Genomic DNA, 27,860 nt, shown 5'->3' on the forward strand with positions numbered 1-27,860 from the left:
GATCCTAATATCTATCGAAGACTAGTAGGGAGTCTCATATACTTGACCACTACTCGCCCGGACATCTCCTTTGGTGTTCATTAGGTCAGTCAGTTTATGTCATCTCCTCGACACCTTCATCTTGCGGCAGTTCGGTGCATCATCCGTTATCTGTGTGGTTCCCCTACTCGTGGATTATGCTTTCCAATCGGCTCCGCACTACAACTGGTTGCATACAGTGATGCTGATTGGGCAGGGTGCCGTAATACCCGTCACTCTACTACAGGCTAGTGTATGATTTTAGGGGATGTACTATTTTTTTGGAATATAAAAAATAGGACCGAGTGTCAAGTCATCTATCGAGGCCGAGTATTGAGCCATGTCTACTGTGTGTTCTGAAGTTATTTGGCTCTGTGTTCTTCTTGCTGAGCTCCCGTTTCCTCAGACCTCACCTCCACCACGTCATGCGGATAATACGAGTGCTATTCAGATTGCTGCCATCCTATTTTTCATGAGTGCACCAAGCACATTGAGGTTGGCTGTCACTCTATTAGTGACACTTTGGAGCACCGGGTAATATATCTTCCATACATTTATTCGGATCTTCAAGTGGCTAATGTCTTCACCAAAGCATTGTCTCAACCACGACATAATTTTTTGGTTGGCAAATTGTTGCTGGTTGACTCATCAGCATCAATTTGAGGGGGGATGTTACGATATCTTGAAATGTATATTAGATAGAATTTATGTTCATAATTGTTGTATAATTTGTGTTATGTACATAGGGTAGTTAGATGAGGCTTAATGGGATGTGTGGCATTGTATTGGGCCCATAGGCCGTTTTGTAATATTACCCTAAGACCTAAGTTTAAATACACAATGAAAGGAAAGAAAGGGACACAAGAGTGATTCTAGAAATTCTCTTCGCCTCCCTCATCTTCGTCTCCTTCGTCGAGAAACCAGAGAGCACGACGCTCTCCGTCTGGATTGTCCCATTAGTCCCGTGAGGTGGTGGTGGTTCCGTCCATCGCCGTAAGAGCTGTGAGCTCTTTGTTAGGATGTGTTGTCAGTCTCTATTCGAACGCATTTCATCCCTGTGAAGACCAGAGCGTGAACTCTGGTCTTGGCTGATCTGTGAGCCTTGGTTCAAAGTCGGAAACCTCCGTTGACAAACATAACCCTTTTGTGTACGAGAGTATCCTAGAAAGATACATTGGATAGATTTCGGATCAAGTTTACTGTGTTTTGGGGAGGATATATGGACAAAACATTGACACCTGAAGACTTTCAAAACATTGACATCTGTGAAAATGGATCATCATTTGGTAACAATGTAGAGTAAGGAGATTCATTACCAAGAACGGAAGATTGTAGATTATTAATAAGAAAACATGCAGTAAGGACTGCATGAGGCCAATAAAAGTATGGAACTTTCATCGCATATAATAAACCTCAAGCTACCTTAAGAGTGTTACGATTTTTCCATTTGGTTACATCATTTTGTTGAGGACTATAGGCATATGATATTTGAAGTATAATGCCATTTTCTTGACAAAAAGAGTCAAGTTCTTTGGAAATGTATTCTTTGGCATTATCAGACCAAAGTAATTTTTATTTTCTGACCAAACTGAGTGAGTACCATAACATGAAAAGATTTAAAAATCTATTGTATCTCAGAACGTTCCATAAATAGAAACAACCAAGTGGTATGAGTGAAGTCATCAATAAATGTAATAAAATACCTGACTTGAGAAGTGGATCCTACATTGTAATAGGTACAAGTGAAGCCATCAATAAATGTGATAAAATATTTTACTTGAAAAATGTTTGAGACGCTCAAAGGTCCCCATACATCAGTATGAATTAAGGTAAATGGAGTGACACTTTTAACTTTTGGTCAAGGTGAGTATGTAGACCTCTGATGTTTACTCATTTGATAGACTTCACATTGAAACTCTGACCTTGTTTTTTTAGTAGGTCAAAAATGATGAAGAGATTGTGCGGACAGATGTACCAACCAGTTGTGCCATAACCTAGTTTCAGTTACATTGGTGAAAACGTCATTTAATTTTGGCCATCTAGGTAGTAGAGCCCCCCTTGTTCATGGCCTCCACCAATCACCCGCTTTGTTATAAGATTCTGAAACACACATGAAGTGGGTGAGAAGGTGATGGAGCAATTAAAATGTTTGGTGACCTGACTAACTGATAGAAGATTTAAAGGGAAGGTAGGAACAAAAAGGATATTAGTGAACGGAACTGATGGTTTAACAAAAGTGGATCCTTTCCCTTGAACATTAGTTTGGGAGACGTCAACTATGGTAACATATTTATATGAAGGACATGGAGAAACTAAGTGTAATAAATATTTGTTACCTGTAAGATGCTCGGAGGCTCCAGAGTCAATTATCCAGGATGAAGAAGAGGCATATAGCATACATGAAGCAGTGGTGGCAGCAGTAGTTGAGGAAGTGCTTGGAGTAGAACCCATCATTGTTCTTATTTTCTGGAACATCTCATACTCTTCATCAGTCAATGTTTTCTTTGTTGGAAGTGTTGTAGACTAATCTTCTTTTGTTTCACTCACTGAGGCTTGGTTAGCATTATTCTCGTCTGGTTTGTCAATGAGTTTATAACATCTTTCTCTTGGGTGGCTTGGGATGACACAGTAGGAGCAATCTTTCAAATGGAAGTATTGGGCCCATCTTGTGGGCCTTCCTTGGTCGTGTAGCCCATCTTATAATAATCTTAGATATGTGGGCCTTCCTTGGTCATGTGGGCTTGAGTTTATCTTACAACACTCCCCCTCAAGCTGGGGGTGAGAGAACAACATGAATTCCCAGCTTGCTGCAAATGATGTATAGAATATTTTTGTATAAAATGGCACATCTTCCAATATGTCTTTATCTTCCAATACTCCCCCTCATGTTGTTGCGTCTTTCATTGAGGCCCTGCGGCATAATATAAGTGAGAGTAAAAATCACTCCTAGCCGGTAAGTCATTGCTTCATACTCCAGTCCTAATGCTGGATGTAAGGCACACTCAGTCTTCTATCGGAGGTGTGTCTATCGGCATTGATCTGAAGTGTCCACCACTGTGTTCCTCCACAGGATGACTCTCAAGTGGTAAGAGACATAAAAGCCATTACAGGGGGGGGGGGGGGGGTGGGTGGGGGGGGGGGTAACCTAGATGTAATAATAAGTTCCTCCGTCATGGACTTCCAACCACAAATAATTTTGATCTTTTTGAGAGGGATGAAGTTCCTCCGTTATGGACTTCCAACCACAAATAACATTGATCTTTTTGACGGGGATGATGTTCCTCCGTTATGGACTCCCATCCACAAATAATTTTGATCTTTTTGATGGGGTAAAATAAATGATGACATAAGACTACCTCTTCTTCAATAATAATGTTCCCAAAGAGACATAATAACAGCATTTGTATATAACACGACCATCTTCCAATACATATAACACGAACCAAATAATAAACTTTGTAAAAGAACCCATGAAATAATCCGATATAAAAATTTCTTCTTTTATGCACAAGCTTCATCTTTTGTGCTCTCCCTTTCTTCAATATTTTTGTCACATAAACTTATCTGCAACATAAAGAATAAAATACCGCTTTCTTGTACTTCTTGTACCTCTCCCCCTCAAGCTGGGAGGTAATGGCAGTGATCCCAGCTTGAACCAAATATGATAGATGTAGCAATAAGCCCAAATAACAAAGATGTATAAATAAGCCCTTAACCCAAGGAGAAGTGAGATATTTTCATGATATATCAACTCAAAAAGTGACCCAAACAATTAGCATAAATTCGGATTTTTCAATACAACAGAATACCAACATGATCTTTGATTCTTCCAATTCGAATAAATCTTTCAATATAGATCAGATTGACATGAAATGTTTTCCTTATGAAAGTAGACTTAAATACCTTTCATCCAAGTATAACTTAACTTCATAAAATATAATTTTAAGAAGAAAAATAATCTGATATATTTCGGTATCTGTCATCTGGCTGAACTAAGTACTATTTCTCCTATTTTTCCAGAATGACCATTGACTCTTCCAAGATCAATATCTCCTTATAAAAAAATAATACCGAGAATTGGTTGAATAGGTAAGAAATAGACTTATGGATCTTTTTTTTATATATAATTATCCATATAAAGTCTCTTTCTTGATAGAATAAAATACCTCGAAAGTTGAGGCTTTTAGCAGCCGCTCGAACCTCGTTTTAAATTTGACCTTTGTTGCTTCAAATATCGATTTATCTTTGTAGATAACTCAAAAAAAAAAAATTGGTTGAATAGGTAAAAGAATAGACTTACAAATATTTCTTTTGATATATATCTCTCTATATAAAGTCTAGTTCTTGATAGCAAAAAATACCTCGGAAGCTGAAGCTTCCTACTGCTGCTCGAACCACTTTTGCAATCTGACATTTTCTCATTCAAATATTGACATCTCTCTGTATATAGCTCCGATTGGAAAAAAAAATCATTCTTCTTTCAAAAGTAAACTCAAATATCTTTTCGTCAATATATAATTTGAAATGTGAAAAACTCTGTATAGAGGTAAAAAATGCAAAGAAAACTACTGGTAAAGGGGCTGAAAAAAATAACTACGAACCTAGACTTAGGGTTTAGGGTTTAGAGAAAAGGATCACATTACCTCCGTGAGTTGACCAAGTCAACTCACAGAACCTGCTCTAAAACCATGTTAAATTTATGGAAAAGTGAAATACTTCATTGACATCAATAACTTGTTTTAATCAGAGTACATTAACCTCTATTTATAACAGAGGAAGGTAGTAGAGTCCAATTACAATAAAACTACCCTTCTCCCAACTACACCCAAACTCTAACACTTAAAGATAAGTCCTAACATAATTAAATAACTCAATATAGATAAAAGACAAACATAACTCAAACTAAAACTCTTCTTTGACGTGACCATATGATAAGATACTTTTGTGAGTCATTCTTGATCTTCCAACTGATGTGATAAGGATGCCAGCTCATGATAATCGTTGTGGGTCCTACTTCTTATGGGTTTGGGCCCATCTTGTGTGCCTTCCTCGGTCGTCTGGCCCATCTTATAATAATCTTAGATATGTGGGCCTTCCTTGGTTGTGTGGGCTTGAGCTTATCTTCCAACAATAAATAACATCATCTTCATCAATAGGTGGTCCACGAGTGGTGAGGTGACCGAGGAGGTCTTTTGTTATAAGAAATCGGTGAACCGATGTGGACCAGCTCATAAAATTTGATACCCCTCTCAAGGGTACAATGGTAATCTTGAGGATATCACTCTTGTGACCCATGTATTCTTCAGCCATAATAGGAAATTCACTTTAAAAAAATTCTCCAATCAATTACTAGTAAAAAAACCCAAGTATAGTTTTTTTTAACCAAATCAGTTAATGGAGAGGCTTTAGCATAAAAGCAAAAAGATCATATTTATGAATTTTTTTGAATAATCACTCATAAAAGGCTCAATACCATTCTTCTTTATTATGGAATCTCGTTCCCATAGAGTTATAACTCTTTATGCAAAAAATTCAACATAAATTGGTCTCAGTCAACAAAATTTTCAAACCGACAAAAAATTGCCTTGATAATTTCTTCTAATCCAATATGCAAATATTTCCACAACCTCATAGGATGAAGACATGCATAAAAACGTCTCTAAAACATCCTTTTAATATATGAAAACCAGTAGCATAATCCATAATATCATAAAAAGAAATAAACTTATCTCAATAGCTTCAATCTTGCTTTATGAAGAACCTTCTTTCCTTTGACGTGGGGATCCTAAATTGGTAGGTCTGATACCATGTTGAGTTTAGGACCTCATGAATAATATCTTGAGCAAGGGGAGAGAGAAATAAAAAAGAGAAAAGGAAAAGAGGGTTCTCGGGTAGAGAGAGGAGAAGAAGAAAAAAACTAAAGAGAGGAGAGGGAGATTTCTTTCACTAGAATGAAAGAAGAGGTGAGCTTGATTGAAAGCCTCAACCAAGACCCTCTATTTATACTATTTCAAAATACATAATTAAGGAAACTCCTTAATCAAGTAGGATTTTTACTTTCCCTTATAATACATCAATCTAAGGAAGATAAATCAATCATATAAATCAAGGAAGATATGCAAATCTTTTCAACTCATGTTGGGAAAGATACCAGCTCGTCATGTACATGTGGGTCCCACTTGATCCTCAAATCTTTCAATTTATTCCAGCTCATTCCAGCTCTTGTGGTGACTCCTCTTGGCTTACATCCTCATGGTGGGTCCCACATTGTAACGGTGGAAGACCCCGATAAAGGTGGTGGAGAAAGAGAGGAGCAAGAATAAGAGAAGAAAAGGGAGAAGAGAGGAGAATAAAGGAGAAAGAGAGGGATGGCTAGTAGAGAAAGAGGGAGAGAGCTTTTGAGAAAAGAGAGAATAGGCTGGGATGAATTATGAGAGGAGAGGCTTGATTCTCTACCCAAAACCTTGAGGCTCTTATTCACAGTTGTGAGAGGAGGTTTACAACGATTTCAATGCCCTTACGGCTACAAGATTTATGAAAGGAAATACATAAGTGGACATAAAACATGTTACATAATTCAACCTTTATGCCGTCCTTTGAAGGTCACTTTATTTACTCCTTTTGCCACCTCTAGATGTGGGGGAGGAGTTCTCTCTTTTTTGACCCTTTGTGCCACCCTTCATGGCTGCCTAAAAAGGAGACACCCCCCCCCTCGACAAGCTGGTGGTGAGAAGACATCATATAACCCTAGTTTGGTTCTCATAGTTGTTGGAAGATAAGGGCCCAAGCCCACATGACCAAGGAAGACCCACATACCTAAGAGTGATGTAAGATGGGCCCAAGCCCATAAGAAGATCAATGGGATCCACAAAGATAGCCATGAGTTGTCATCCTTATCATTATCACGTGCCATTGAAGAGTTTTAGTCAGGTTAACCTTCTATTTATTGTAGGTTATTTAATTATGATATGACTTATCTTTAAGTGTTAGAATTTGGGTGTAATTGGGACAAATGTAGTTTTATTGTAATTGGACTCTACTACCTTCATCTATTATAAATAGATGTTCATGTACTTTGATTATAATAAGTCAATGAAGTCAATGAAGTATTTATCTTTTCCATAAATTCAACATGGTACCAGAGTAGGTTATGTGAGTTGACTTGGTCAAACCATAGAGATAATGAGATCCTTTTCTTGATCTATTACGTCTAGCAGTTTAGGTTATGTTTATTTTTTTCAATCCCTACACCCGTTAGTTGCTTCTATTTCTGGGAGTTTCTGGTTTTTGACTGGCGAACACGACGATCCTATGAAGATGCTAATCTACTCGAAGAATATTGTTGCAAAAAGTTTGGTTCTATCACGTTGCTATCCAAGCAAGCTTTCAGTCAATTTTCATTCCTGTATTGAAAAACTTCCACTCCAGTTCCGCATTGCTACTCTGTCTTTGTGATCATTCAGAAAAGGTTTTTCCTGTCATATAATCTATTTTTGAAAAGTTTCCTTTACTGCTTGGTAGTCTCCATCCTGGAAAGTTGGCATTTTTTGGGGGACGAAAGATAACATTCAAAATCCATCAGAATCGTCTTCCTAGACACGCACTATTACTGGCACTAGCCTCGCTGGCAAAATTTTTTTTGAAGCAAATCTGGTATTGCTCTCTGCTTCGCTGGATTATTACCTCTGCTGCATTATCTTCGAAAAATTACCACTAGTTCATCGCTGTGGCAGCGACGAGACGTCTTTGCTCTTTTTGGTTTTCCACTCTGTTTGGAACCGAAGAAGATGACTCTGTTGTGAGGTTGTCGAGTCCTGTTTCTGTTCATTGGATTATTTATTCTATTCAGAATACTGTTTTCGGCAAGTTGTCTGTGTCACCAAGTCCTTTCTAGCTTCGGCGAGGGGGAGAAGAAGAAGTTCATCTTTTGAGTTGTTCGGTGTCGTGGCGAAGAAGGAGACGTTTCCCAATTCTTGCTGTTGCCGATGATATCGGGAAGTTCTCCTATCATTCAGGAACTTATTGATGATTCTAGGATCATCATACTTATCTTTAGATCACTGCATTCCGGTTTTTAGAATCCATTTTTTTTTTTGAACAATTGCTTTGTTCGGTGCCGAGAAGAGGTATTCGAAGGCACTATTCATAAATTTTTCATAAGTTAGGAAAAATTTAATCTGGCGCCGGTTCAGTGCCTAACTGCAACCTAGACTGGACCAAGTTAACCCAGTGACCCAACAACCCGTGCTCAACCTATGCTCTTGTCAATTTTCAAGACTCCATGACTTTAGCTCATGGAGAAAAAGGGAAAGAAACCCATTGGGAGAAAACTGAAGGAAGAAGGGTTATGAAATTTTATGATTCCTAACCCTCCCCTTGAAACTCCATTTATAGATTTACAAAACTACTATATTATAATAATGTCCTTGAACTTAGGGTTTAGAGTTTAGAGTTTTAACCTTGGACCTTTAAGTTAATTATGTCAATGCCATCTCTATGAGATGACCTTTATTTTGCTTCCTGCGATTAATGTATGTGGGCCTATGGGCATTCTCCTTGATTTGTGGGCCTTGAGCCCATCTTCTATATCTCTTAGATGCATGGGTCTTCCTTGGTCTTATGGGCTTGGGCCCATCTTCTAATACACTTGGATATGTAAACCTTCCTTGGTCGTGTGGGCTTGGGCCCTGTCTTCCAATTCCCCCCTCAAGCTGGAGGTGAGAGAATAGCATGAACTCCTAGCTTGCTACAAATGATGTATAATTTTTTTTTTGTATAATATGCCTTCATCTTCCAATACTCCCCTCCATGTTTGTGCTCTCGTTAATGAGGCCTAGCTGGTATAATATTAGTGAGAGTAAATCACTCCTAGCCGCTAAGACATTGTTCTAAAGTATCCACCTCTACCACCGTGTCCCTCCATAGGACAACGAATCTCAAGTGGTAGAGTAATATATGATGTTAATAGGGGAAATTAACATAAATATAATAATAAGTTCCTCCGTCATGGACTTCCAACCACAAAAAAATGATATTTTTGACGGGGATGAAGTTCCTCCGTCATGAACTTCCAACCACAAAAATTTTGATATTTTTGACGGGGATGAAGTTCCTCCGTCATGGACTCCCAACCACAAATAATTTTGATATTTTTTACGGGGATAAAGTTCCTCCGTCATGGACTCCCAACCACAAAAATTTGATATTTTTTACATGTATGAAATTCCTCCGTCATGGACTCCCAACCACAAAGAAATTTGATATTTTTGATAGGGATCAAGTTCCTTCGTCATGGACTCCCAACCACAAATAAATTTAATATTTTTGATGGGGATGAAGTTCCTCCGTCATGGACTCTCATCCACAAAAATTTGATATTTTTAACAGGGATGAAGTTCCTCCGTCATGGACTCCCAACCACAAATAAATTTGATATTTTTGACCGGGATGAAGTTCCTCCGTCATGGACTCCCAACCACAAATAATTTTGATATTTTTGACGGGGATGAAGTTCCTCCGTCATGGACTCCCAACCACAAAAATTTGATATTTTAGACGGGAACATAAATAAATAATGGTATGAGGCTACCTCTTATTCAATAATAATATCTCATCAAAAGAGACACAATAACAACAGCTGAAACGGGCTTGGGTCCATTTAACATGACCCGAAATAATCCTTGGAAAATGACCCATGAAATAATCTAATGCACATATCTGTTCTAAATAATGTATTGACCAAAGAATAATTTGTCAATGCTTCAAAGATAATAATCCAGCTAGAGAAATTTTTTTACCGAGTAGCACCAAAATCTTAGGCATGTATACCGAGGCAGAAAATAAGTAGCCCGAGTCAGGTTGACCCAGGCCCAAGTTGACCCGGTTCAGGTTGACCCGGACCGAGTTGGTCTGGGCTGACTCGGTCTGGTTGGTGCAGGAGCTGTACCTCGGGTCGGCTGGAAAGTCGGTCGCTGGCCTGACTCGGGACCGGGCTGCGCTGAATTGACTCCGGTGAGTCCGGTTGCGCCAGCTGATTAATTGATGTTTCCTAACTTAGGAAACATTTGACTTGGCAACTCGTCTTCCTCCCCCCGACTCTCTGCGGAAACAGAGCTGGTAACTTTCCAGATTGGTGTGCTGGTTCGTCACAGAAGAAACAGAAAAACAACCTGGCTGCCATCTTCGTCCTCCCAAAACGGCAACCCATCTGGCGCCGGAAAGGCAATAAGAATAACAAATCTTTGGTGAGGCCGGTTTCCGTAAAGAGCGGAAAACCAGAGAAAATTTTCCGACAGCAAAGGATATCTCCTGGAGAATCAGCAAAGGAGCTTTCTGAACAGGAATGATGGCCAACCCGTCAAAGGCGCTGGAATCGGGTTTCCTAACCCGACAACGTCCGAACAGAGCGGCCGTCTTCCTCCCTGCGCGCCGAACAGAGAACGATGAAAAACATTTTCTTCGGGAGGAAAATTTCCGACAGAAGTAATCGTTTTTTTTTTCTCGGCGCCGACGGACTCTCGACAGAAACCGTCCAGAGATGCACGGCGCCGAAGGACTCTCGAAATGCCTTCGTCTTCTTCACGGTGCTGAACAGCGAGTCGTCATTCCAAACAGAGCAAAAACACCCGGACTCAGACGCGCTCAAGCGGACGTCGAGGTGCCGCGGGCCAGCCTTGCTTTGATGCGATGACCGTTCCGGACATGCTCAGAATCGTTGAAGCATGCAGGTACTGTGACAATGACGTTCTTTACATGAAAGCCAAGGAAAGCTTCCGCAATCTCCCTCATCTTCATGAGGACCATGGAAGAAATCTCCTCGGCAGAAAATTGCTTATCCTCGCCCTCGTAAGCAACAATTATCATAGGCTTGTCACCTGGTCCAGCAATGGCCTGATTCTTGGCGGCGTCTCCAATCAAACGCTCGGTATCAATGAGAGCAACATAAGAAGGCGAAACGATTCCAATGGAAGGCAACCGAGACACAAAGGAAGTCTAGTGAAAAATACTAATCAAAGAACCAATAAAAACTAACAACAAGAAGATGAGACAAAAAAACTAAGCAATGGTAGAACAAAGAAAAAATTGGAGTTTTTTTAATCCAAAAAACTATTGATGTGAGTCCTGAAAATTAAAGCTCTTATCCCATGTTGATTTTCAGGACTCCATGAATTTAGCTCACGGAGAAAAAAGGAAAGAAACCCAGTGCGAGAAAACTGGAGGAAGAAGGGTTATGGAATTTTATGATTCCTAACCCTCCCCCTCAAACTCTATTTATAGATTTATGAAACTACTGTATTACAATAATACCCCTGAACTTAGGGTTTAGAGTTTAGGGTTTTAACTTGTTACAATGTGGGACCCACCATGGTGCTTGAGCTGGTGGAACCCACCATGAGGACGTGGGACACCAAGAAAAGTCCTCACCCAAGCAAGCACGAGTTAAGGAATTAAGAAATTGTTAAGCACCTAGCTAATACTACCCAAAAGACCGGCCTGTTAGGAGCAGACAACATAGGTACTTAACCCGGGACCATAACATATCACCCCACCTTCGCGAGCCAACGACCACGGCGGTGCATCGACACTGGCCCAACCCGGTGGCCTACTCTAGCGGCGGCCTACTCCTAGTTCCCCTTCGCAGTTCTCCAGGTAGCCCCCTCCGCTAGGTCTCCCCTTTCGAACCTACCAGTAATTTTAATCCAGCCTTTGCGCCCCCCAAGACTCAAACTCGTGACGCAGGAGCCCGCTTTGATACCAAATGTTAAGCACCTAGCCAATACTACCCAAAAGACCGGCCTGTTAGGAGCGGAAGACATAGGTACTTAACCTAGGACCATAACAGAAACTCAAGTTGAATTGAGTTAGAAGACTTGAAGATCAAGTGGGATCCACAAATATCTCACGAGCTGTCAACCTTATCAAGATAAGTTGAAAGATCATGAGGGACCCACAAGGATAAGGCCACGAGCTGGCCTTCTCGAAAAAGTCCTAGTTCAACTCATATTAGTCTTCTAGTAAATTGGTTTGGATAGACTTATCTTAGAGAGTTGCGGGGGGTGGGGTGTGTGTGTGTGTTAGGCCACAATGAAGTGGAATGAATTCCCCCCGCATTACCTAGGTCATCACAAATAAGGCGTTAGTGCAGAATGATTTGAATTGAAGCGAGATAACACGTTTCATCTCCTCAGGCAAAAATGACGAAAAACTGACCCCACCCCCCCCCCCCCCCCCCCGAAATGAAAAATCCCTCTCATTTCCTCTTCTCCTCTCCTCTTGTTCGGCCTTCGTCTCCCGACGAATTTTTTTGCCTGACCTTCTTCTCTCGTTTTCGCTATCTCTGCTCCCTCTGCTGCCTCTCGTCTTCGTTCTCTGCTCCCTCTACTTTCTCTTGTCATCTCTTGTTTTCACCCCATCTCCCTCTCTCGTCTCTTTCTCTCTCGGCCTTTCTCTTCTTTCTCCCTCTCTCGTCTCCCTCTCACTTTTCCCTCTAGGCCTCCATCTCTTCTCACTCTCGGCCTCCCTCTCCCTTCTCGTTCTCACTCTTCTCTTTCCTCCTCCCCCGATTTCCTTTGATTTAACCTATTCCGGTTTTGATATCCTTCGATTTCTTCGATCTTGTTCGATTTTCGACAGTTAGGCGTCGATTTCTTCCATTGGGCTTACATTTCCCCATTCGACGGTGGTTTTCCCCAAATTTCAAAAGGTAAGCCAAAACCCTAATTTTTTTTTCAACTAATTTAGTGTTGTATTTGAGTTAATTTTAATTTTTGTGCGTAATTTATCTTGATTGTGGCCTAATTGTGGGATTTAGGGTTAGGGTTTATGGGATTTAGGGTTCAAATTCATGTTGGTAGGGTTTAATTTCGGGATTAGAGTTGGGGTTTGGGACTTTTAGGGTTTTAAGGTATAGTCTTTAGGTCTGGAATTAGGGTTTATGTTTTTTTTTAAATAGGGTTCTCAGTTTTTTGGGTGATAGTGTTTTAAGTGCTGAGGGTTTAGTGTTTGGGGCTTTTAGGGGTTTTAAGGTGTTTTATGGTTTGGGGCTTTTAGGGGTTTTAAGGTTTAGGGTTTAGGGTTTATTTTAATTTATTTAGGGTTTAGGGTTTGGGGCTTATTTTAATTTGTTAGGGTTCTCGGTTAGGATTTAGGGTTTAGGGGGTTTAGTCCAGGTTTAGGGTTTAGTGATTGCGAAGCCATATGGGGCTCTACCAGGGGTGTTGAGTGAATTTGGATTAGTGATTGCGAAGCCATATGGGGCTCTACCAGGGGTGTTGAGTGAATTTGGACTCGATGAGTTAGTATTTGCATTGTTTTAGTAATCTACAATGAAATTAGTTGGATTGATTTTGAAATATTTTTGAATGTTGTTGAATATGTTTGAAGTGCTATGGAATGCATTTGCCATGTGGTGAGGAGATTTTGGAGTTATAAATGTCCACCACTTGGTATTTTGTTATTTGTTGGTTGTGTTTCTGTGTGTCCCTAGTTACTACGACGAGTATTTGTTGTCTGATAAAATTTTTTTCCATGATGACCATCTCAGATTTAGATTATAAATGGCTGGAAGAAGACCAAAAACCCCTCAATCATATGACATTTGGACCTTCGATGATGACAACAAAATAGCGATGATAGTGATGATCTTCGGGATGAAGGCAACCTATCAACAAGCATGCGGAGGTGTCGTGCATCAGAATCCACTAGAGCTGCACAATTTCGAGATGCCATAGTGACTAGCATGTGGAATGATTATTAGTGGTTGTACTTTATTGCTTTTGAATATGTATGTTGTCGTTCGTATCTACTAAACTAGTAAGTTGATGATGTTAAACGCACAAACTCGTTGTTAAAAATAATTTACTCTAATTATATTTGTTGTTGTCATTTTATACCTTTTTGTGACGTGTTTTAATTTTATTTATTAAGTATTTTTATACTATATATTATGTTATTACAAAATAATTTATTTATTAATTATATTAATTTATGTTATTTTTAACTGTTTTATGTACTTTAAATGATTTATTCTAGTCACAAGTAATTAATATATTAATTTATAATAAATTGTAATCATTAATTGGTTTAATTATGGAATTTCTATAATTAATTAAACAATTAGGTTTATTTATTATATTCCCTTATGTTATTTTTTATTTTTTATTAATTTTATATAATTTATTCTAGTCACACTTAATTAGTATATTAATTTATAATGAATTGTAATCATTAATTGGTTAATTATCCAATTTCTATAATTAATTAAACCATTAGCTTTATTTATTATATTCCCTTATGTTTTTTTTAATTTTTTTATTAATTTTATATAATTTATTCATGTTACACGTAATTATTGTTTTAATTTATAATAAAATATAATCATTAATTGTTTTAATTATCCAATTTTTATAATTAATTAAACCATTAGGTTTATTTATTATATTCCCTTACGTTATTTTTTAATTTTTTATTAATTTTATATAATTTATTGTAGTCACACGTAATTATTGTTTTAATTTATAATAAACTATAATCATAAAAGGTTACTCATTCTCTTCTTTATTTAGAAAAGGACACTAGAATCTGTTTTCCAGCCACTTCAACTAGCCTGGACTAACACCCAAACATGGGTTGAAGTTGAATCAATTCATTTTACTTCAATTCAATTTTCTATTTCATTTCCACTTCATTGTGGACTAACTCCCCTTAGAGTTAGAATGTAATTAGGATTGAAAGGCTAATTGTATAACGACTCTACCTCCTCCTCTATTATAAATAGAGGAGTATAATTCAGAATTCATCAAGTTACACATCTCATTCTCGAGTTACTCTCTCTCTCTCTCTCTCTCTCTCTCTCTCTCTTTGCTTGGCGCAACCTCTCTTTTCTCTTTTATTTTTTCTTCTCTCTACCCAAGAGCTCTTTTTCCCTTTTGTTCTTTTTCTTTCTTCTTTCTCTTGCTCGGAATTATGGAAAAGGGATCCTAAATCCAACATGGTATCAGAGCCTTATATTTAGGATCCATCGTCAAAGGAATGCTCCAAAGAAGTGATGATCAACACCACTCAAAGAAGGCTCTTTAATGAAGGCAGAACACAAGTCGAGAGATAAGTGTTCAATTTTTTTTTATTTTCATGTTATTGGTTTCCGAATTTAGAAGATGATTTAAGGACGAGTATGTGAATGTTTTAATCTTATTATATTATGGATATGCATGCCTCTCTATCTAGAAGGAGCTATCAAAACAGTCCATGATCAGATTGTCGGTTTGGAAATTTTGTATACTGAGACCAGTCCATGATCAGATTGTTGGAATTTTTTTTTTGTGAGATAAGAGTGCCCTGATATAGAAGATTGCTATTGAGTCTCTTATTAGTGGTATTAGATAAAAAAATCAGAATAACAATTTAGCATCAATGGTAAAATTCCCCATACATCGAGTTGATTGAAGAAGTACTACTTGGTGTTATTATTAGAATTTTTTTTGAAGAAGGACCTTTCATGGCTGAAGAGAATATGAATATCAAAGGTGATATACTGAGAATCACCACCATACCCTTACGTGGGGTATCAAATTTTATGAGTTGGTCTACATCGCTTTGGAGGTTCCTTATAACAAAAGACGTACTTGGTCACCTCACCACCCAATGACCACCTATTGATGAAGATGATATTTTTTATAACAAATGGTTGAAAAATGATACTTTGGTGATTAGTTGGCTAATCAATAACATGGAAGAACAAGTCTCAAACAATGTTATTCATCTTGACATTGCTAAACAAATTTGGGAGACATGTGCTAAACTATACTCATGCCCAGATATTCTACATATACCTTATGATATTCTCCAAAGAATGTTGAATACTAAACTAGGAGAAAATATCCATGAGTATTTGGCCTGCTTTAGAGGCTTTCTTCAAGAGTGGAAGTTAGCTCAGCCTTCAACCAAAGATATTTCTATCCAAGACAAACAGAAGGAAGCCTTAATTACTGCTATTTGTCTTGCAAATGTTAAACCCCATCTTGAGATTTCCAAGAGTCAACTTTTGAGTGCTTCTACTGTCCCCAAGTTTGATGATGTATGCGCAACACTACTTTGTATTCCAAACACTTCTTCCTCCACTACTGACGTACCATTCGCTATGTATTCCGATCATAGAGGATCCTCATTTGACCGCGGCTGAGGCCGAGTTGGAGGTTATAGAGGAGGCAAAGGAAGAGGTCGAAGGACTAGTGCTGGCAGAACAAATGGGAAAGAATGTACTCATTGTAAAAGATTTGGCCACACTATAGATCAGTGTTATTACAGGGCATGCACTTATTGTGGACAATATGGCCATTATAAAGAAATATGCTTAAAATCCAATGGACATTTAGAATTGACAAGGGCTAATCAAGCCTTTATAAGTGATGCAAAAGAAGAACATCCCACAAAATCAGTAGCACAAAATTTTTTTACTGATGAAGAGTATGAGCAATTTCAGAAAATGAAGACAATGCATGGTTCTTCTCCTAGTTCTTCCGCAACTACTACTGCCACTACCGTTTCAGGTATGCTATTTGCCTCATCTTCATCTTGGATAATTGACTCAAGAGCCTCCGAGCATCTCACTGGTAACAAAAATTTATTACATTCTCTATCTTCGAGTCTTTCACACAAGTTTGTTACCATATCTGACGGTTCTCAAACCAAATCCAAGAGAAAGGTTCCACTTCTGTCATCCCATCATTCTGTTCACTGATATTCTTTTCGTTCCTACTTTTCCTTTGAATCTATTATCTGTTAGTCAACTGACAAAATATTTTAATTGCTCAGTTACTTCTCACCTATTTCATGTGTCTTTCAGGATCTTATAACGAAGCAGGTGATTGGTGGAGGCCATGAACAAGGGGGGGCTTTACTACTTGGATGTGCCAAAAATAAATATGGTTTCTACTCCTGAAAATGAGACACGGTTATGGCACAATTGGTTGGGACCTCCATCTGCATAGTCTTTTCACTATATGTTTCCTTCTCTTACAGTAAGGTCAGAATTTCATTGTGAGGTTTGTCAATTGAGTAAACATCAAAGGAGTACATACTCTCTTCGTTCAGAAGTCAAAAGTGTTACTCCATTTTCGTTAATTCATACTGATGTTTGGGGCCCCTTGAGTGTTTCCAATATTTCTCAAGCAAATTTTTTTATTACATTTATTGATGATTTCACTCGCACAACTTGGTTGTTTATATTTAACGAGTGTTCTGAGATACCATTCTTTTTAAGTCATTCAATGTTATGGTTCTCACACAATTTGGTCAGAAAATAAAAATTCTTTGGTTTGATAATGCCAAAGAATATGTTTCCAAGGACCTTGACTCTTTTTGTCAAGAAATTGGCATTATCCATCAAACATCATGCGCCTACACTCCTCAAAAAAACGGTGTAGCCGAACGAAAAATCATCATATTCTTGAGGTAGCTCGAGGTTTATTATATGCCATAAAAATTCCATACTTTTATTGGCCTCATGCAGTCATTACGACTTGCTTTCTTATAAATTGTCTACCATCTACCGTTTTTGGTAATAAATCTCTTTACTCTAGATTATTACCAAATGATGATCTATTTTCATTACCTTTGAAAGTCTTCGGATGTCAATGTTTTGTTCATAATTCATTACCTAGACACAAGAAACTTGATCCTAAATCTATCAAGTGTATCTTTTTGGGATACTCTTGCACACAAAAGCGTTATGTTTGTTATAGTCCTACTCTTCAACGTTTATTTGTGTCTAGGGATGTAACATTTTGTGAAGATTCCTCATTTTATTCTTTTAGCACTCCTAGTCTGTCCTCAGTACTAGGTTCTCCTCGACCGGTTGTGCCTCGTAATACAGAGATTATTCAGCCCCCAGAGCAAGTGGCCGATACCACACCTGCCGAGTTAACAGATCCAACAGAGGTAAGTCCTTCATCAGTAGTTATTTTTGGCCCTCAATTAGATACTCGTCCTATCGCTATAGGGAAAGAACCTTGATCAAGTACAAGACTTTCTACTTCTCATTCCATTTCAAATTTTGTGTCTCATCATCGCCTCTCACCTTTATGTTGTCATTTTCTTTCTTCTATTTCCTCCATATCTGTTCCATAGTCCTATCAGGAGGCTCTACAACATCCAGGGTGGAAGGCAGCAATGGATGAAGAAATGAAGGCCCTTAATGACAATCATACATGGTCACTGGTTCCTCTTCCCACGGGTAAAAAATCTGTTGGTTGCAAGTGGGTTTATATTGTCAAACATAATCCGGATGGGTCAATTGCACGACTATAGGCTCGACTGGTTGCCAAAGGTTATACTCAGTGATATGGAATTGATTATGAAAAAACCTTCTCTGCAGTGGAAAAATGAACTCGGTACGCATATTATTATCACTGGCGGCCAATTCATCATGGCCGATATATCAACTTGATGTGAAAAATGCATTTCTTAATGGTGATATTAAAGAAAATATTTACATGCAACAACCACCTGGGTATGTGGTTGAGGGGGAGTCTGTATGTCGCCTAAAAAAATCTCTATATGGTCTAAATCAGTCCCCTCGGGCATGGATTGAGAAATTTAGTCAAGCCATCATACGGGCCGACTTTCGTAGATGCTCCGGAGATCACTCAGTATTTATTGAAAATACACCAAAACGTAAGGTGATTTTGGCAATATATGTTGATGATATTATTTTAACTGGGAGTGATTCCGAGGGCATTCAGAAAATGCTGAATTCAAGACGAAGGATTGTGGACTACTCAAATATTTTTTGGGTATTGCAGTATTACAATCCAAACATGGGATTGTGCTATTCCAGAAGAAGTATGCCTTTGATCTACAAGAGGAGATAGGAATGATGAGATGCCAACCAACAAACATTCCTATGGATGCAAATACAAAATTATGTGGAGGCACTAGAGAAGATGTAGATATTGGGAAATATCAAAGACTAGTGGGACGACTTATTTACCTGTGTGTAACAAGGCCGGATATTTCATATGCAGTAAGTGTGGTAAGTCAATACATACACAAGCCACAAGTTAGTCATTGGCAAGCACTTGAAAGAATACTACGATATCTAAAAGGAGCTCCAGGAAGGGAGCTTCTCTATAAAAACCATGGTCACCTTGACATCGAAAGATTCTCAGATGCAGACTGGGCCAGATCCACAGATGATAGAAAATCTACTTCAGGATTTTGTATGATGGTTGGAGGGAATTTGGTTACATGGAAAAGCAAAAAGCAAAATGTAGTAGCACGGTCGAGTGCAGAAGCAGAATACAGGGCCATGGCACACACTGTTAGTGAACTCATATGGATAAGATCTCTTCTCACTGAATTGGGATTCTACAAAGAAACTCCAATAGATCTATACTGTGACAATCAAGCAGCAATACACATTACATTGAATCCAGTCTTCCATGAAAGGACAAAGCATATTGAAGTGGATTGCCATTTTATACAAGAAAAGTTCCAAGCTGGTTTCTTATCTCTGAAGCACATATCATCACAAAGTCAAGTTGATGATATTCTCACCAAGCCGGTCACTCACAAGATTATGTCTACCATATGCGACAAGCTGGTCATTTATGATGTTTTCTCACCCCCAGCTTGAGGGGAGTGTTACAATGTAGGACCCACCATGGTGCTCGAGCTGGTGGGACCCACCATGAGGACATGGGACACCAAGAAGAGTCCTCACCCAAGCAAGCACGAGTTAAGGAATTAAGAAGCACAAGCTGAATTGAGTTAGAAGACTTGAAGATCAAGTGGGACCCACAAATATTTCACGAGCTGTCAACCTTACCAAGATGAGCTGGAAGATTCTGAGGGACCCACAAGGATAAGGCCACGAGCTGGTCTTCTCCCTTATATTCACGTGAATGAAGAAAGAGTCCTAGGTCAACTCATATTAGTCTTCTAGTAGATTGGTTTGGATAGACTTATCTTAGAGAGTTAGAGTTGGAATGTAATTAGGATTGAAAGGCTAATTGTATAAGGGCTCTACCTCCTCCTCTACTATAAATAGAGGACTTGTAATTCAGAATTAATCAAGTTACACATCTCATTCTCGAGTTACTCTCTCTCTCTCTCTCTCTTTGCTTGGTGCAACCTCTTGTTTCTCTTTTAGTTTTTCTTCTCTCTACCCGAGAGCTCTTCTTCCATTTTCTTATTTTTCTTTCTTCTTTCTCTTGCTTGGAATTATGGAAAAGGGATTCCAAATCCAATAAACCCTAGAACTTTAACTTAATTACATCAATGCCATCTCTATTAGATGACCCTTTATTTACCATCTTGCCATCAATGTATGTGGGCCTATGGGTCTTCTCCTTGATATGTGGGCCTTGAGCTCATCTTCTATATCTCTTAGATGGATGGGTCTTCCTTGGTCATGTGGGGTTGGGCCCTGTCATCCAACAACTCTATTGAGTTAACTCGGCTCAACTCGGTCTAGGTCAACTCGGTTATACGGGTCCGAATCACAAGGTCTATACCTATTTTTTGCCTACAATTTGACTCAACATGACTTGTTAAATTTTTCTCTGGCTAGATTATTATTTTGAAGAATTAACAGATTATTCCTTTGTCAACTTATTATTTGGTATAAATATGTGCATTAGATTATTTCATTGGTCAACTTTACAAGGATTATTTTGTTTCATGTTATATGGGCCCAAGCCCATTACAACTACTGCTATTATGTCTCATTGGATGAGACATTATTATTAAAGAATAGGTTACATCATCGTGACGGAGGAGCTTCTTACTACATCCACTACCCGTAAGGACATCTATGTTATTTCACCATCCTGGAAGAGTTTATTACTAACTCTATGTTATACCCTATGAATTGGCATTCATTAGTCCTACCACTTGAGAGTCGTTATTCTCTCACTCCCCAGCTTGAGGGGCAGTGTTGGAAGATAGGGCCCATGCCCGCATGACCAAGGAAGACCCACATACCTAACAGTGGTGTAAGATGGGCCCAAGCCCATATGAACATCAAGTGGGACCCACAAAGATAGCCACGAGTTGGTATCCTTATCATTATCACATGCCACAGAAGAGTTTCAGTTTAAACGAATGTTAATTAGGTTAATCTTCTATTTATTGTTGGTTGTTTAATTATGATAGGACTTATCTTTAAGTGTTAGAGTTTGGGTATAATTGGAACAAAGATAGTTTTATTGTAATTGGAATCTACTACCTTCCTCTCTTATAAATAGAGGTTCATGCACTCTGATTATAATAAGTCAATGAAGTCAATGAAGTATTTCTCTTTTCCATAGATTCAACAATAGTGGAGAAAACTTTCAAGCTAACTAATTTTGTAAGTACATCTGCAAGTTGGTTGAAAGATGAGACATGTTTGATACTTAATATCTACTTGAAGCTTCTCTCTGACAAATTGGCAGTCAACTTTGATATGTTTAGTTCTTTCATGAAAGACTGGGTTGGAGGCAATGTGAATTACAACTTCATTGTTGCAATGGAGTTCCATCAGGCCATTATATTAAATCCCATTTCTTCTAGGAGGGATTTGATCCGTAGAAGTTCACTTGCCATAGGTCGATACTCTGCCTCGACACTGGATCTTGCCACAACATTTTTATTTCTATTTTGTCATGTCACAAGGTTGCCCCCAAATAGGGTGGTACAATATCATGAGATGGATTTTCTGTCATATGAAAATCCAATGCAATCTACGTCAGGAAAGCTTTCAATGTTGAGCTGACCATGGTACTTAAATAAAAGCCCTTGTCCTAGGGCTTTCTTCAAGTACCTGAAGATTCTTTCTAGTGTCTACTAGTGAGAGACCTGATGTTTGTGCATGTATTGGCTGACAACACTAACTGCAAATGAGATATCTAGTTTAGTCACTATAAGATAAGTTATTTTTTTAACCCGCCTTTGGTATTTTCCACATCAACATCTTCACTAGAGCATGCACATAATTTTACATTTATATCCATTGGAGTATGACCAGGGATACATCCCATCATTCCTATGTCTTTGAGAAGTCAAGAACATACCTTCTTTGTGATGGGATAATTCCTGGCCTAGACTAAAGAACGTCAATACCCAGCAAGTACTTTGTTAAGTTGTGGAGCCTAATTAATGCCTTACGCTTAATCGATAGGCTGATTGACCTTTACAGTAAGGTCGCCATGGGTGTTGGAAGAGAGGCGAAGCCCTCGAAAGGTTCACAATATATTGACTACTATTTCATTAAGGGTAGTTTAGGAATTTCACACTTGTAATGCGGTTGCCCTAGTTTTTTCTTTATAATTGGGGGGGGGGGGGGGGGGGGGGGGGGGGGGGGGTGCCACTATTAGGGTTTTATCATCATCATGGAGAAGGATCTTGAGTTGCAGCCCAAGAGAGGTTAGAGAAAAACACCTGTAAGTGTGTGCAATTTCTCTTGTAAACTATTTCATCTTCATAGTGGATTACTGCAGAGGCTGACGACAGGGTGTACTCTCACCTTGAGGCGAACCTGTATAAATCTTTTTGTGTTTTCGTGTGTGCTTTTCCTTTCTTCTGTGATTATTATTATTGCTCTTGTTAATTTGGAATTAGGGCATCTAATTCCAAACATGTGGTATCAGAGCTTTGGTTCATGATTGAGAGTAATGACTGGCAGAAAAGGATCGACACTAGGAATCAACAAGTTCGATGGTATGGATTTTGTGTTCTAGAGGATGCATATCGAATATTATCTATATAGTAAAAAATTGCACTCACCACTTCTGGATATGAAACTAGAAGGCATGAAAGATGATGAGTGGAATCTCCTTGATAGATAGGTGTTGGGAGTAGTGCGGTTAAGACTGTTGAAGAACATCGGTCACAATGTGGTGTCGAGAAAACCTCAACAAGGATGATGAAGATTCTATCCAACATGTATGAGAAGCCTTCCGCAAATAATAAGCTACATCACATGAGAAAACTCTTTAATTTAAAGATGATAGAAAATACATCAGTGGGAGTGCATTGAATGAGTTTAGCACGATCATCAATCAATTGACCTCAATTAAAATTAAATTTGATGATGAGGTTTGTGCTTTAATTATATTGGCGGCTCTGCCAAATTGTTGAGAGCCTATCAAGGTTGTGGTTAACAACTGTGTAAGCGACGGGAAGTTGATCTTTAATGATGTTCAGGATACCTTTCTCGCAAAGGAAGTTCATAGAAAGGACTCCGGATAATTGTTAACATCTAATTCTGCCCTAAGTGTCGATACTAGGGGCAGAAACTTCAAGAGGAATTCCAACAAGGGCAATGGTAGAGGGAAGTGAAGGAATAGTAGAAGCAAGTCTAAATTCGGAAGAAATGTGGAATGCTGGAATTGTGGCAAGTCTGGTCACATAAAGAAGAACTGTAGAGCATCGAAGAAGGATTAAAAGAAAAATGATGCTACAAATGTTGTGACTGAAGAAGTACAAGATGTTAAGCACCTAGCCAATACTACCCAAAAGACCGGCCTGTTAGGAGCGGAAGACATAAGTACTTAACCCAGGACCATAACATCACACCCCACCTTCGCGACCCGACGACCACGGTGGCATAACGACACTGGCCCAACCCGGTGGCCTACTCTAGAGGCGGCCTACTCCTAGTGCCCCTTCCCAGTTCTCCAGGTCGCCCCCTCCGCTAGGTCGCCCCTTCCAAACCTACCAATAATTTTAATCCAGCCTTTGAGCGCCCCGGGACTCGAACTCGCTACGTGGGAGCCCGCTCTGATACCAAATGTTAAGCACCTAGCCAATACTACCCAAAAGACAGACCTGTTAGGAGCGGAAGACATAACTACTTAACCTAGGACCATAAAATCATGTTAAGCCCCGGATATAACACGCGATGAAGACGATGAGTAGGGAGGATTGTTGTGATGTTTTGAGCTTTCGAAGGGAGCTCAACCCCGGGACCTCAAAGGGAGAATCCGACCTAGACCTCAGAGGGGAGAATCTGACCTAATTACAACTAATTAATTCAATGCTTACCCTCTTCATTCATCTCACGTCCCTATATAAGGAGTTAGGAAAAACATGCCAAAGGCCATAAGTTCAACAAATTATAAATAAACCCCTAATGAATAGAAATTATAAATAAACCCCTAATGAGTCCATAACATTACTCCCCTCCTGGAGAATGAGCTTGCCCCCAAGCTCAAATGTAGGATGGTTTACCATGCCGAAGGTTGGGTCTATGTAAAGTGGCAACCACAGTATCAACGTCAACGCTCCGGACTACAAAATTTTTTTATTTTTTTATTTTTTTCCGGTAACCTTATCTTTGCAATTCTCGTTTATGTCAGTATCATGCAATGCAGAGGTTCCAAAACCAGGTTTGATAACTGGTGGTAAACAAGATCTACTACCTCTGCAATTTCATTATTCAGGCTAGCACTGGATCTAATAACAGGCCACAGAACCTGGGGAGGGTGCTGGTCATCTTTGGCAAGGCGCTCAGACCGGCATGGGGCTCCTGTCTGGATCTGACCTGTTGACAAACCCATGGCCATATCAGCAATAAAGGGATCCTCAATTCCATCACTCCAGTGACTGTCATCACACCCCAGCCAGTATGTTTGGACATCTGAACAACCTCAATGCTCTTTGTCACTGAGCCAATATGGGTGACCTTCAACAGAAGAGCATTGCACGCCTTGTCCTGGATTGCTTTCTCCACACGCTTTGCGTTAGTAAGAAGAAAATGATCTCCAACACTCTGAACTTGCTCCCTAATCTCCTTTGTTAGCTTGTTGTAATGTTCCCAATCAGCCATAGCAAATCGATCCGTAATAGACATAAGTGGGTAGTAGGCCACAAAGGACTTGTAGACAGTCTTTAAGCTGTCTCCTGAAATTTTCTGGGAGTTATCATGGTTTGCCTCTTTGAAATTCAAATCATATGACTTATCCTCATGGTTAGAGAACTCAGATGCAGCGACATCCATGCCAATCACCACCTGGCCAGGATATCCGGTTATGGCTCCATGAACAGCACTATGGGCAAGAAGAGTATAGTAGATGTTGTCTGATGCATTACTAGGAATTACACGGATCATGTAAGTTGGATCAATATACTGAAGGTTTATTGTTGTCTTCTGGCTTTTTGGAAAATGATCATTGACTTTTTGAGAGTGCCAGAGGCCAACATCAAGGAGTAAATGAGTCCTTGATGCATCTTTTGTATCCATATGACTCATGCTGTGAGCAACATACTCCTGCCCAATACCTTCGGCTAACACAATGATAATATGCCCATTTTCTTTAATTCGCTGCTCGAAAAATTCAAAAAGTCCACCTTCCCCTTCTAAGTAAAATGGAGACTCAGGAATTAAGCAACAATCCACATCTCGGCTAGCCAAAGTAGCATACATAGCAAACCCACTGTAACGACCCATAAGTTTCAAAATTCCAACACCATTCTCAACAATTTCAATTGCAATGTGTACAACATTAATAGGCCTCTGAGCCTCTTCTACAACTGTGTCAAAACAGAAGGATTTGTTAATTACTGCAATGTCATTATCAATAGTTTTAGGGATTCCAGCAACAGTGACCGGGAGCCTGCGTTTCTCAATTTCCTCATATATGGTATATGCTCCTTTTTGTGTTCCATGACCTATAATTATGTAAACCAGATTAATGTCCCGGTCCTGTATGTCGTCAACAATTTTCATTGTTTCGTGACCTCCCCGTGAGGTACAAAGAAAGGTCCCACCGCGTTTGTGAATAGTATTCACAACCTTTGGTGTCAATGGAATGGTATTTTTGGAGTAAAATCCTCCATATCCTCCCTGAATACGAAGGATGTCATTCACTTCATACATAATATTCAAACCACATACTATATCTCGAATAACAGTATGAATACCAGGGCAAAAACCACCACATGTGACAATGCAAGCCTTACCGTCATGTAGGTTGAAATAGACCTTCTCCTGAGGATCTGCACGTGGAAAATGTACTCCTCTTTGATTTTTCCGGACAACAATATTCTGGGCAACCACACCTTCTGGTTTGACAAAGTTCTACTTAAGGTTTGGAAAGGCAGGGGTTTTTTCCTCTGAAAACCGGTGTCCAATTGAGAAAACCAGAAGGACAACATGAGTTCCATCCTTTGATAAAGCAAGGCATCTAACAAGCTTTATTACTATGTTCATATGAATCAACACCATATCAAATAGCCCAGAAGTGTCAATAACATTCACAACATGGCCATCTCCAACAATAGTTTTATGCAATTCATAGTTAAGTGGAACACTAGAAGCCTTAGTCTTGGAAACAATGACCTTCCGTCCAAGTTTCAGCTTCAAATTGACTACCCAAAAGAATTCTATCTCCCAGGAATCCAGAAAAGGAAACCGCCCCTCTGCAATTTGCCAATTCACCTTCGCACAGCTACTGTATGCATCCACAGAAAAACAAACCCACCAAAAAAAAATTTCCCTACATTCCGAAAAAATTAGTTTTACAGATTCTAGCATCCTCCCAAAAATTTGATCTCGACTGGCATAGACCCTAGCCGAAATTCCCGCATTTGGGCTCTGGTTTGTGGCTTCCCGAAACAGAGAGCTTTCGTTCCCAATTTCCGAGCAGCGTTGCTACTGCTCAGGACCTTGGAGGCCCTTCAACCGTATGGAACCACAGATTTTAACATAAAATAGATGGCGCTTCAAAATCTTACCCCAAATTTTGTTGGATATGGTTCCCCGCTGGGCTTCTGAGGGCAAGGGTGAGGCTAAGAACGATAATCCGGAAGCAAGAGCCAATCGGATTTGTTTCCGATGGCGCCGACGGAGCCTCCTCCGCGTCCGGTGGTGAAAGGCAAACCTGCGCTGATGTGGCGAATATGGCTATCACTCGTCGGCCCGTTCCGGAGGAAATTGTGCCCCATAAAGTGCTAGTTCAGCCCGTGCCATGGTTTGCGTCGCCGGTGGAAGGTGTATGGCTTTGTGGGAGACAGGGGTGGGGAAAAACCCCTCTGATGTGAAAAATTTTGGGTCGCCACCGTCTGATGTCCTGGTTGAAATAGTCATCAGAATATTTTCCTTTTGAAGATTTGGATTGGGTTCCACTCGCCGTGAGTAGTGTTGGTGTGCATCGGCTGGGGAACCGGACGCCGTGTTTGATTTTTTCAGGCGGTGGTCTATTTTCTTGTTCGAGACTGCTTCTCGAGAGAATGCCTCTTGATACTCCGTTGATAGCCAATACTTTACCCAAGAGGCACGCCATTTTTGTATCTCTTCCGCTGCCATGCCTGCTGCAGCCATTTCTCCGATTTGTCTGTGCATTGCCAACCATGGGTCTTCATGGCACATCGTGTTCCCGCTCTGATACCAAGATGTTAAGCACCTAGCCAATACTACCCAAAAGACCGGCCTGTTAGGAGCGGAAGACATAAGTACTTAACCCAGGACCATAACATCACACCCCACCTTCGCGAGCCGACGACCACGGTGGTGTAACGACACTGGCCCAATCCGGTGGCCTACTCTAGAGGCGACCTACTCCTAGTGCCCCTTCGCAGTTCTCCAGGTCCTCCCCTTTGCTAGGTCGCCCCTTCCAAACCTACCAGTAATTTTAATCCAGCCTTTGCGCGCCCCGGGACTCGAACTCGCGACGTGGGAGCCCGCTCTGATACCAAATGTTAAGCACCTAGCCAATACTACCCAAAAGACCGGCCTGTTAGGAGCGGAAGACATAAGTACTTCCGCTCTGATACTAGTATTTTCTTCTCTCTTGAGAAAATATGTATTGGTATTTTTCGACGATATTTTGGTCTATAGCAACAGCTGGGAAGAACATCTTGAG

At 39.7% G+C, this 27,860-nt stretch overlaps 1 pseudogene; it reads right to left on the minus strand.

The window, feature by feature from the left end:
• Positions 1-10,659: 10,659 nt before the first annotated feature.
• LOC137937288 (uncharacterized) lies at positions 10,660-27,319 on the minus strand (annotated as a pseudogene).
• Between the last annotated feature and the right edge of the window lie 541 nt (positions 27,320-27,860).

The sequence above is a fragment of the Aristolochia californica genome, unplaced genomic scaffold, assembly GCF_029961685.1.
Source record: "Aristolochia californica isolate CCGP_79_NKW_82.1479 unplaced genomic scaffold, dmAriCali1.0.hap1 SCAF_7, whole genome shotgun sequence".
Taxonomy (NCBI): domain Eukaryota; kingdom Viridiplantae; phylum Streptophyta; class Magnoliopsida; order Piperales; family Aristolochiaceae; genus Aristolochia; species Aristolochia californica.